The sequence below is a fragment of the Phascolarctos cinereus genome, unplaced genomic scaffold (genome assembly GCF_003287225.1).
Source record: "Phascolarctos cinereus isolate Bilbo 61053 unplaced genomic scaffold, phaCin_HiC Scaffold_726;HRSCAF=1367, whole genome shotgun sequence".
NCBI classification, from domain to species: domain Eukaryota; kingdom Metazoa; phylum Chordata; class Mammalia; order Diprotodontia; family Phascolarctidae; genus Phascolarctos; species Phascolarctos cinereus.
The window spans coordinates 377,006,129-377,015,645 of NW_027556098.1; the positions used below are offsets into that span (position 1 = coordinate 377,006,129).

Consider the following 9,517-nt stretch of genomic DNA (forward strand, 5'->3'; position numbering starts at 1 on the left):
AAAGATATAGATAGATGCCATGTGTGAGGAACGGCAAGAAGGTCAGTTTGGCTGGACCACAGAATGAATGAAGGGGAATAATTTGTAGTAAGTCTGGAAGGATAGGTGGAAGCCAGATTGAGGAGGGCTTTAGATGTCAATGGAGTTTATATCTGAAGAATGGATGGGTGAGAACAGTTAGTTCCAATGGCCATGAAGGGGGCTGAAGCAGGTGCTGTGGAGCTCTTAGAGCTTGGCCAGGGAACCACTGGAACTTCCAGAACAGGAGCATGATATTGTCAGATATTACTTTCCTAGCTATGTATAGTATCGATTAGCAAGGAAGAGATGGGAAGCAGAAAGACCATTTATGAAGCTACTGCAATAATCCAGGTAAGAGGTAATGAAGGCCATGGGCAGGGTCCTTATGAGTGGAGAAAAGATGAATGGGACAAATGTTATTGAGTTAGCATCTATGAGACTTCACAGAGGAGTGGATCTGTAGGCTGAGGAATTGTTGTGTTTCATAATCCATTTATTTTTTATTTTTGAAGTTTTTACATAGTTTATTTACGCTCTGATGAAAAATTATCTTCACGGATAAACATCCATAACACCTTCTATTCGTTCTTTTTGCCAGCACCAACATTTGCCTTTGGAGTACCCCTGACTTTCTTCATTCTGTTCTTGTGTTCTTTTCGCTGTTTTCTTGATGTCTTTTTCTTCTCGTACAGGCCATGCCTTGCAAGTCTGTGCTTTGCTTCATTTTTCTTTGCATAGTCAAGGGAATCATAAATAATGCCAAAGCCTGTCGTTTTGCCACCACCAAAATGGGTTCTGAATCCAAAGACAAAAATGATGTCTGGAGTTGTCTTGTACTTGGCCAGTTTTCCTCGAATTTCAATTTGGGGTGCTGTGGCCTTTGCAGGATGAAGGACATCGACAACCATCTGTTTATGCTGAAGAAGTCTGTTTGTCATGAACTTCCTGGTTCTGATGGTTACAGTGTTATTCATGGTGGCGGACTCCTTGAGCAGCAGGAGAGGGAAAGGGTCATCAACCGTTTTCAGAAGGATCAATGACTTCATGGGGTGATGTCTTGACTTGTGAGTGAATTGGATTTAAGTGAGGAAGAGTCACACAAAGTCATCAGCTTCACCTTCTCCTCCTGAGTCATTGAAGTCCAATGGCAAGACAAAAGTCAGGATGACTGGCGATGGCCTGGATGCAGTGGACGACATTGGGGCCTTCAGTGCCTGACCAAGCTCTAAGTGCTCTGCAGCACCTGCTTCAGCCACCTTTGTGGTCACTGGAACAAATTGTTCTCACCCACCCCTTCTTCAGGGGGAAGTCTTCACATCCCCCTAACATCATGGGTGGGGAACCATAGGTCTTGAGGCCACATGTGGCCCTCTAGGTCCTCAAGTGCAGCTCTTTGAATTGATTCAGCCAAAGGGCCTCACTTGAGGACCTAGAGGGCCATGTGTGGCCTCGAGGCAGCAGGTTCCCCACCTCTGCTTTACCTCATGGATGGTTTTGAGTCCTGTTGGTTACTGAAGAAGGGTAAGGAAGGATGAGAAATAGTAAAGAGTCAAAGAGGATTGCTAAGTTTCAAAGCTGGGTAACTAGAAGGATGGTGGTGCTCTTGGCAGAAAGAAGAAAGTTAAGAAAGCTAGGTCTGAGGGCAAAGATAATGAGTTTGATGAGTTCTCACTCAGGGTGAAATGCAGGAGCTACCCCAGGCCTAATCCAGCTACTGAAGGGCACAGAACTGTGACCTGCTCCATTTGCATCTTAGTCCAGTTTGCTCCTCATTAGGTGACGTAGTGGACCCCCAGGCCCTTGATATCAGACTTTGTGCACACATTTGGTTGGCTTAGCCCACTGCCACTTAGAAGAATTCCAAGTTCAAGAGATCTCCTGGAAGAAAAGATTACAGGCATTTACCAACACAACTAGCTATGAGTTCTATTTTTGATGTGTTGAATTTGAGATATCTATGGGTCAACCAGTTCGAAATGTCCAATAGTCATTTGATGGTGTGTGGCTAATGCTCAAGAAACAGATACAGACCTGGGAGTTATTTGTATCAAGATGATAATTGAAGCAATGGCAGCTGATGAGATTGCAGAAAGAGAAATAAGGGAGGGGTGGGTAAGGTGAGAGAGAGAGAGAAAGAGAGAGAGAGAGAGAGAGAAGAGAGAGAGAGAGAGAGAGAGAGAGAGAGAGAGAGAGAGAGAGAGAAGGAGGAGAATGTGGGAAGGAGGAAGAAAGGGAAGGAGGGAGAGGGAGGGAAGAGAAGAGTACCTTGGGGTACACCCACATATAAGCAACAGTACTTTAATGATCTAGCCAAGGAGACTAAAGGGGAAGTCAGACAAATAAGAGGCGAACTAGAAGAAACTAGTGTCACAAAAACTGGGAGAGGAGTGAATATACAAGAAGATAGGGTGATCAACAGCGTCAAAAAGTTTATACTGAGTTCTTTAGATTTCTTTAATTCTTTTTGTTTGTTTTTTGCAAGGCAATTGGGGTTAAGTGACTTGCCCAGGGTCACACAGTTAGTAAGTATCAAGCATCTGGTCTGAGAACAGATTTGAACTCAAGTCCTCCTGATTCCAGGGCTGGTGCTCTATCCACGGCACCACCTAGCTGCCCTGATTTCTGTAATTCTTGCTCTAATTATGAATAAGCTTTTTTTTTTTAAAAATGCAATGTTTCAAGGCTTATGTGTTGCTGTTCCCCAAAATCATGTTTTTGCAAATATGATGGGGGGGAGCTTAGTTTTGTGATAAAGAGCACAAGACTTGAAATCGGACTTGCACCTTGCTAGTAGCTTCCAACTCTAACAGGAAAACAAAAGCAAAAAAGCAAAAAACACTTCTCTTTCTCCCAAATATCTATAGGAAGCTTAGCTACTTGACTTATAAGGTCACAAGCAAAGGCATCAACGTTTGCATGTTGGCAAGTGTTAGAAGTTTGCTTTTTCTCATGGTTTGCAGCTAAAAATTAGAGGTTAGGATTCGGGATTGTTGGCATAAACACCGGGTCAAGTGCTAATCTATGCCCAGTTAAGATTATAATTACCATATTACCGTGATCTGCTTCAAGATTAGGAGTCATCCACTTTCCAGGATTTTGCTTTCAATCTTATTTAAACTTTTTCCTTTTTAATTATTGCAACTCCAATTTTATCCAAGCCAGGTGGTTTCCTTTAAGGCAGACCTGTGGTGTTCTGTGTTATGCTGCATATGTGTAAAGAAACATTACTCCTGATTGTCAGAGAGACCTCTGATCCCATGATGCTGGGACTTTGAAACGGCAGATCAGAGAGCTCCCTGAAGCTGCGGGGAGGCAGGAAACCAGCCCCGACCATGTTCCTGACTTGAATCCTACAGACCGTGTTAAGAGCAGACTCCCTTGATAAGATCGTTCTGTTTCTCCTTGGGGGAGCTGAGATCTTATCATCTTACCTTGATCCTAACTGAAGAGCTCATTTAATTATATATTATTTCGGTCAATTGGTCAATGAGCATTTTGCCAGGCACTATTCTAAGCACTGGGGATAAAAAGAAAGTCAAAAGACAGTCTGTGTCTTCCAGGAGCTTACAATCTAATTCAGGAAGACAATATACAAAAGGAAGTAGAAAAGGCAGGGAGGGGTAGGAGAAAGGACCCAGCATAGGAGTGTGAAGTCCAGAGGAAATGAAGAGATGGCTGACCTGGGCTCCCTCCTTAAATGGAGGTTCTGGGAGGGAAGGTCTCCAATCAGAGGAAGGGAAGGATCCCGCGGCAGATGATACTGATGAGGTGGGATTTCCAGGGCTGAAGAATCTTGTATGAATGAGGAAGCTCTGGGCATATGATGAAGCCCAAGAGAGCAGCCATGCGGGAAATGAAGACTGTTCTAGTCTGGATAACTCCCCCAATTTCTGCTATTGCTCACTTTGATAAAGAGGCTTATTAGTAGGCATTTTTGATTCGTGATGGTCTTTTGCGGTCCTTGGTGAGAAGTAATTAACCTGGTTATAGTAAGATAAGTGTTACTCATCTCTTGAAAATGATCAAGAAAAGTGCCTCTTATTCTGAGCACTTCTACACTACAGGTATTTGATGTATTATTGATATCGTTTTAGCTCAATATCTTTGTTGGAGAGCATAAGACCACCCAGCTATGGAGGTCCCTGTGACCTTGCCTGTCCCTCCCTCAATAGGCTGCTTGTGGTGCTGGTATGGCCCTCCTCTTACTCCCCACAAAGGTAAGAATTACAATCTGTGAAACGGGGTGACTAGGTCCCAGATCCTGTCTATCCATGTGACACGTAAGTCAGCCATATCTTTTAACACTTAAAAATAAATTTTTGTTGATAACTTTTGTTTCTATATCACCAAAATTTCTCCCACTATCTCTTTCCCATCCCAGAGAGCCAACCCATATGAAAAAGAACACGTTTAAAGAAAAAAAGATTTTTTTTGTTTCTTCTTTCTCATGGTTCTTCCCATTAGTTCTAATTCTTCTTTACAACATGACTAATGTGAAAACATGTTTAATATAAATGTATATGTAGAGCCTATATCAGATTACACACCACCTTGGGGTGGGGAGAGGGGGGAGGAGAGGAGAAAATCTGGAACTCAAAATCTTATGGAAGTGAATGTTGAAAATTAAAAATAAATAAGCTAATTACTTTTTTTAAAAAAGGAAAAAAGAGGAAAAAATCAGCAAAATTGATCAACATATTGAAAAAAATTGAAAAGGCTGCTAGATGGTGCAGTGGCTAGAATACCGGTCCTGGATTCAGGAAGACCTGAGTTCTTCAAATTTGGCCTCAGACACTTGATACTTACTAGCTGTGTGACCCTGGGGAAGTCACTTCACCCCATTGCCTTGCAAAAACAAAAAAAGAAAAAAACTGAAAACACATGCAGGTTTCCACAACCACTGACTTCCCACCTCTGAAAAGAAGTGGTGTTGGGAGAGTTCTCTCATCTGTCTTCTTTGGGGCCATGCTTGTTCTTTGTAAATTTTCAACATTTATTTTTTATTGTTTTGTGCTCATTCTTTCCATTTACATTGTTAAAGTCATTGTGTATATATATTTTTTAAATCAGCCTTATTTTTATATTAGGCAGCTACCACATATGTCTTACATTATGAACTTAACAAAAATCAACAACATGAAACTTTCATATATAAAACACAAAAAAAGGAGAATTGGCCATGAAACCATGAAACCATACTCTTTTGTGCATCGCTTATTTTTAAAGTATACATTAAATTTTTCATGATGGTACTAACACTTCTCTATTTATTTGTGTCTCTGCTCTTTCCTTCTGCTTTCTTCTGTATATTTTCAACGATGCTTTCTTTTTCTTTTTATCTTGCATCACTAGCACTCTCTGATACTATCTCCCATATGCTCCCTCACCAAAAATAGATATAGTTGAGCAAAATGAATTATGGCACACTGGCTATGTCTGAAAATGTATGTCTTATTCTGTACCTGCAGTCTGCCACCTCTCTGCAAGAGGTAGACAGAATACTTCAGCTAGATAGGCATAGTGGTGGCACAGTAGATAGAATGCTAGACTCAGATCAGAAAAACAGTGCTCAGATCAGGTTGCTTTGGGAAGACTGAAATCTTGCAAGTCCCCAGCCTTAACTGTCCCTGACATCCTGGAATAACAAAACACTCAATATTCCAAGAAAGTAGCAATAGGAACCAAAAGGATATATGACAGGACCAATTACAGTCCAACAATTTGCTCCAGAAGTCCCTAAAACAAAGTCTAGAGTAGGGAAAAAAGAATTTTAAAGCGAGAAAAAAAAGAACCTAGATATCATTTTTTTTAAAATCAGAAAAGAATAACCCCTAGATCTCTAATAACCAGAGGGCAAAGTAAAAATAGAAGAAAATATAGTGGTCAACTTCTAAAAGAACCCCCAAAATAAATATGTTCCCAGGAACATTATGGCCAAAATTCAGAGCTTCTCAGATCAAAGAAAAATTCTGCAAGCAATCAGAAAGAAAGAATTCAAATATCAAGGAACCACAGTCAGGATCGAGTAAGATTTAGTGGCCACCATTACAGAGGATCAGAAAGTATAGAATAAAATATTCCAGAAGGCAAAAGATCTAGACTTATGACCGAGAATAACCTACACAGAAAAACTGAATATAACACAGGAGGGAAATGGATCTTTGAGGAAATAGAGGACTTCCAAGCATCCCTGATTAAAGTATCAGAGCTGCATTTAGAACAATAATAACAAACTACAAACACGAGAATGAAGAGGAGCACGAAGAAGGGACAGGCAACCCTAATTAACACAAGAACCAACCACAGATCCGTAAGCTTTGTGCTGAAACATGCTGCTTACATGCTGCCAGAAATGGATCCAAAGTGCGGGTGGAAACTTGTTGTTGTTCTCTGCCAGGGTGGAAGCTCATTTCTTCTAACTATGCATATTGGTTACAATGTTTTGTTTTCTTTCTTTTTCATGGGTTGTGGGGTGGGAGTGGGAGGAAGAGAAAGTGGATTTTCCTCAATTAAAAAAAATAAAATTCAGTTTGAAAAGAGGCTCTAGGTTGAATGCAGCTAAGATTAGAAGGGAAATAGTGAATCAGAAAAAAAGTCTTTACGGTAAGTTTCTGTGATTCAAACTTATAAGAATATGAGTAATTACCTAATTGATAAATGGTCAAAAGATCCAAACAGGCAGTTTTCAAAGGACAAAATCCAAGGTATCAATAGCCATATTAAAAAATACTTCAAATCATTAGTACTCAGAGAAACGCAAATTAAAGCAACTCTGAAGTTCTACCTCATACCTATGAGATTGGCAAAGCTTCCAAAAAAAGAAAATGAGAAATGCCCAAAGGGCTGTGGGAAAGCAGGTACATTAATGCACTGTTGATGGAACTGTGAACTGGTCTAAACACGCTGGGAGGCAATTCAGAACTATTCTCAAAACATCATAAAACTGTGTGTTCCCTTTAAACCAGTGATATCCCTCCCAGGCCAGTACCTTAAAGAGATCAAAGAATAGGTATGTACAAATATCTATGGCAGATTTTGTGTGTGTGTGTGTGTGTGTGTGTGTGTGTGTGTGGTAGAAAAGAGCTAGAACGAAAGACAGCATCTCTCCATTGCAGAACAGCAAATTGTATCATATGAGTGTAAAGGCACATCATTCTGCCCTTCTGGTTTATCCTTTATTCTCAAAGAGGACTATGACATCAGGGAGATGACACCATGACATGCAGATGAATTGGACGTAAGTGAGGCAGGGCTGTGCAAAGCCACCAGCCTCACTTTCTCCTCCAGAGCCATCTGGGTCCAGTGGCCAGATATGGATGTGGACTGGAGATGACCCAGGATGCAGTGGGAGACCTTGGCCCTTTTTAAGCTAATGTCTTTCTGAGTTCTCACTTTGAGGCAACACCCATTCAGTGATTAAGGCTAGGTAAGAAATAAGCCAAAGAATGGCCCCTTTTACCTAATTTAAAAAAAAAATCAATCTGGGAGAGGAAGACCTTGGGCTTTCTGGCTGCAACAGATACATTTACTATTTACATTCACTCTGAGCCTCAGGGCCCAAACAATGACCACTAAGTGGGGCTTGGGCTGGGACCTGTTTTTGGCCAATCAATGAGAGCCAGAGTGAACTGGGTTTAAGGCAAGGTCTTTGAGAAAGAAATCTAGCCTTAAATTCCAGGATATCTTGCTAGGTTTCAGCCATCAAAATTTGCACCTATAGTTTCATCTGTGCAGAGAACTTCTTGGTATGGAAGCTCTCTCTCCACTGATACAGATGAGCAACTCCTCTCTCCCTTGTAGTCTTAGAGAATTGCCTGGGACGCTGAGAGAGTAAGTGACATTCCAAGGCCACACAGCTAATTTGTATTAGAATCAGGACTTGAACTCAGGTCTTTCTTACTCCAATGCCACCAGCCCTCTATGAGATGTTCCTGCTCTATTACTGTGCACCAGGGAGCACATAGATCATCAGTCTTAGAGTCTGAGAGGGCCCTAAAGAAATCATCTAGTCTGACCCTATATTTTATAGATGAAGAAACTGAAGCTCCAAAACAGGTAGATGGCATGGCGGATAAAGCACTGGACTTGGCATCAGGAATTCTGGGGTTAGAATCCTGCCCCTGCTGCGTACAGCCTTCGTGACATGGGACGAGTTGCTTCTCTTTGTAGCTTAATTTCTTTAACCAAAAAATAAGGAGATTGGACTTGATGATTTCTAAGATATTTTTTTGGCTCACTTTGTATCCCTAGCATTTAGCACAGTGCCTGGCACATAGTAAGCATTTTATAAATGTCTGTTGACTGACTATTGACTCTAAGGTCCCTTCTGTCTTCACTATTCTCTGTTCTAAGGGCCCTCCCAGCTCTGACATTCTAGGTTCTAAGGGTCCTCCCAGCTCTGACATTGTGTTCTAAGGACCCTCCCAGCTCTGACATTCTGGGTTCTAAGGGTCCTCCCAGCTCTGACATTCTGGGTTCTAAGGGCCCTCCCAGCTCTGACATTCTGGGTTCTAAGGGCCCTCCCAGCTCTGACATTCTCTGTCCTAAGAGCCCTCCTAGCTCTGACATTCTGGGTTCTAAGGGCCCTCCTAGCTCTGATGTTATATATTCTCAGGCCCCTCCTAATTTTTACAACTTATGTTTTAACATTCTATACTTCATTATTTTTTTTTTGGCTGCAAGTCTTATGAGTATGACACCAACCTCTTCCTTGACCATCTTACTGCCAACAAATAGCATGCACTTCATTCTCCAATTATCTGTTGTATGGGCCCTGTCCTCCAAGCTAGACCTGAAGGTCTTTGAGGTTAGAGACCCTTCTCTGGTTCCTAAAACAGCCAGGTTCCAAGGGCAGAAAGACAGTCTCTGTTCAGTAAAGAGTCCAATGATCCCCAGAGTGTAAAACTGGAAGAGGCCAGAGAGCATCTGATTCTCCCATTCTATAGAGCAGAAAATTGAGGGCCAAAGAGAGACAGGGGCTGGCCTAAGGTCCCACAGCTTAGAACTGACAGCTGTAGAATCCTAGTCTTCTGACTCGGTCCACAGCTTGCCCCAGGAGACCACTTCTGGTGATGGATGGGCTGGTCTGTGTGCCTGGAAGATAATTAAAAGAGAATGGACAGTAATAGCCTTTGTGATTTGGCCAGTGAGCAGATGACCCAGTTCTTTTTGAAATAATTAATCGCTATGCTTGTTTAATCTCACTCAAGGTGTGAGGAGAGGCAGGAGGGGCTGCTGCTTCCACCAGCTAAGGAATTAGTAAGATTATTTTTGAATCTATCCCAAGAGACAATGCTGAAACACGACTGTTCTCACCACTCCTGGCAGCCTAGAACTCCTAAGCCAATTCTTCTAGATTGACCAGGTGTCTTGGGCTCTCAGAGGCTGTCATAGAGATGCCTGTTTGCTCACAAAGAGCTGTGTGCGTGTGAGCACACACACACACACACACACACACACACACACACACACACACACACACACACCCCTACACAGA

At 41.9% G+C, this 9,517-nt stretch overlaps 1 pseudogene; it reads right to left on the reverse strand.

Moving 5' to 3' along the window:
- Positions 1-599: 599 nt before the first annotated feature.
- On the reverse strand, positions 600-995 carry LOC110205967 (small ribosomal subunit protein eS24 pseudogene; annotated as a pseudogene).
- Positions 996-9,517: the final 8,522 nt, after the last annotated feature.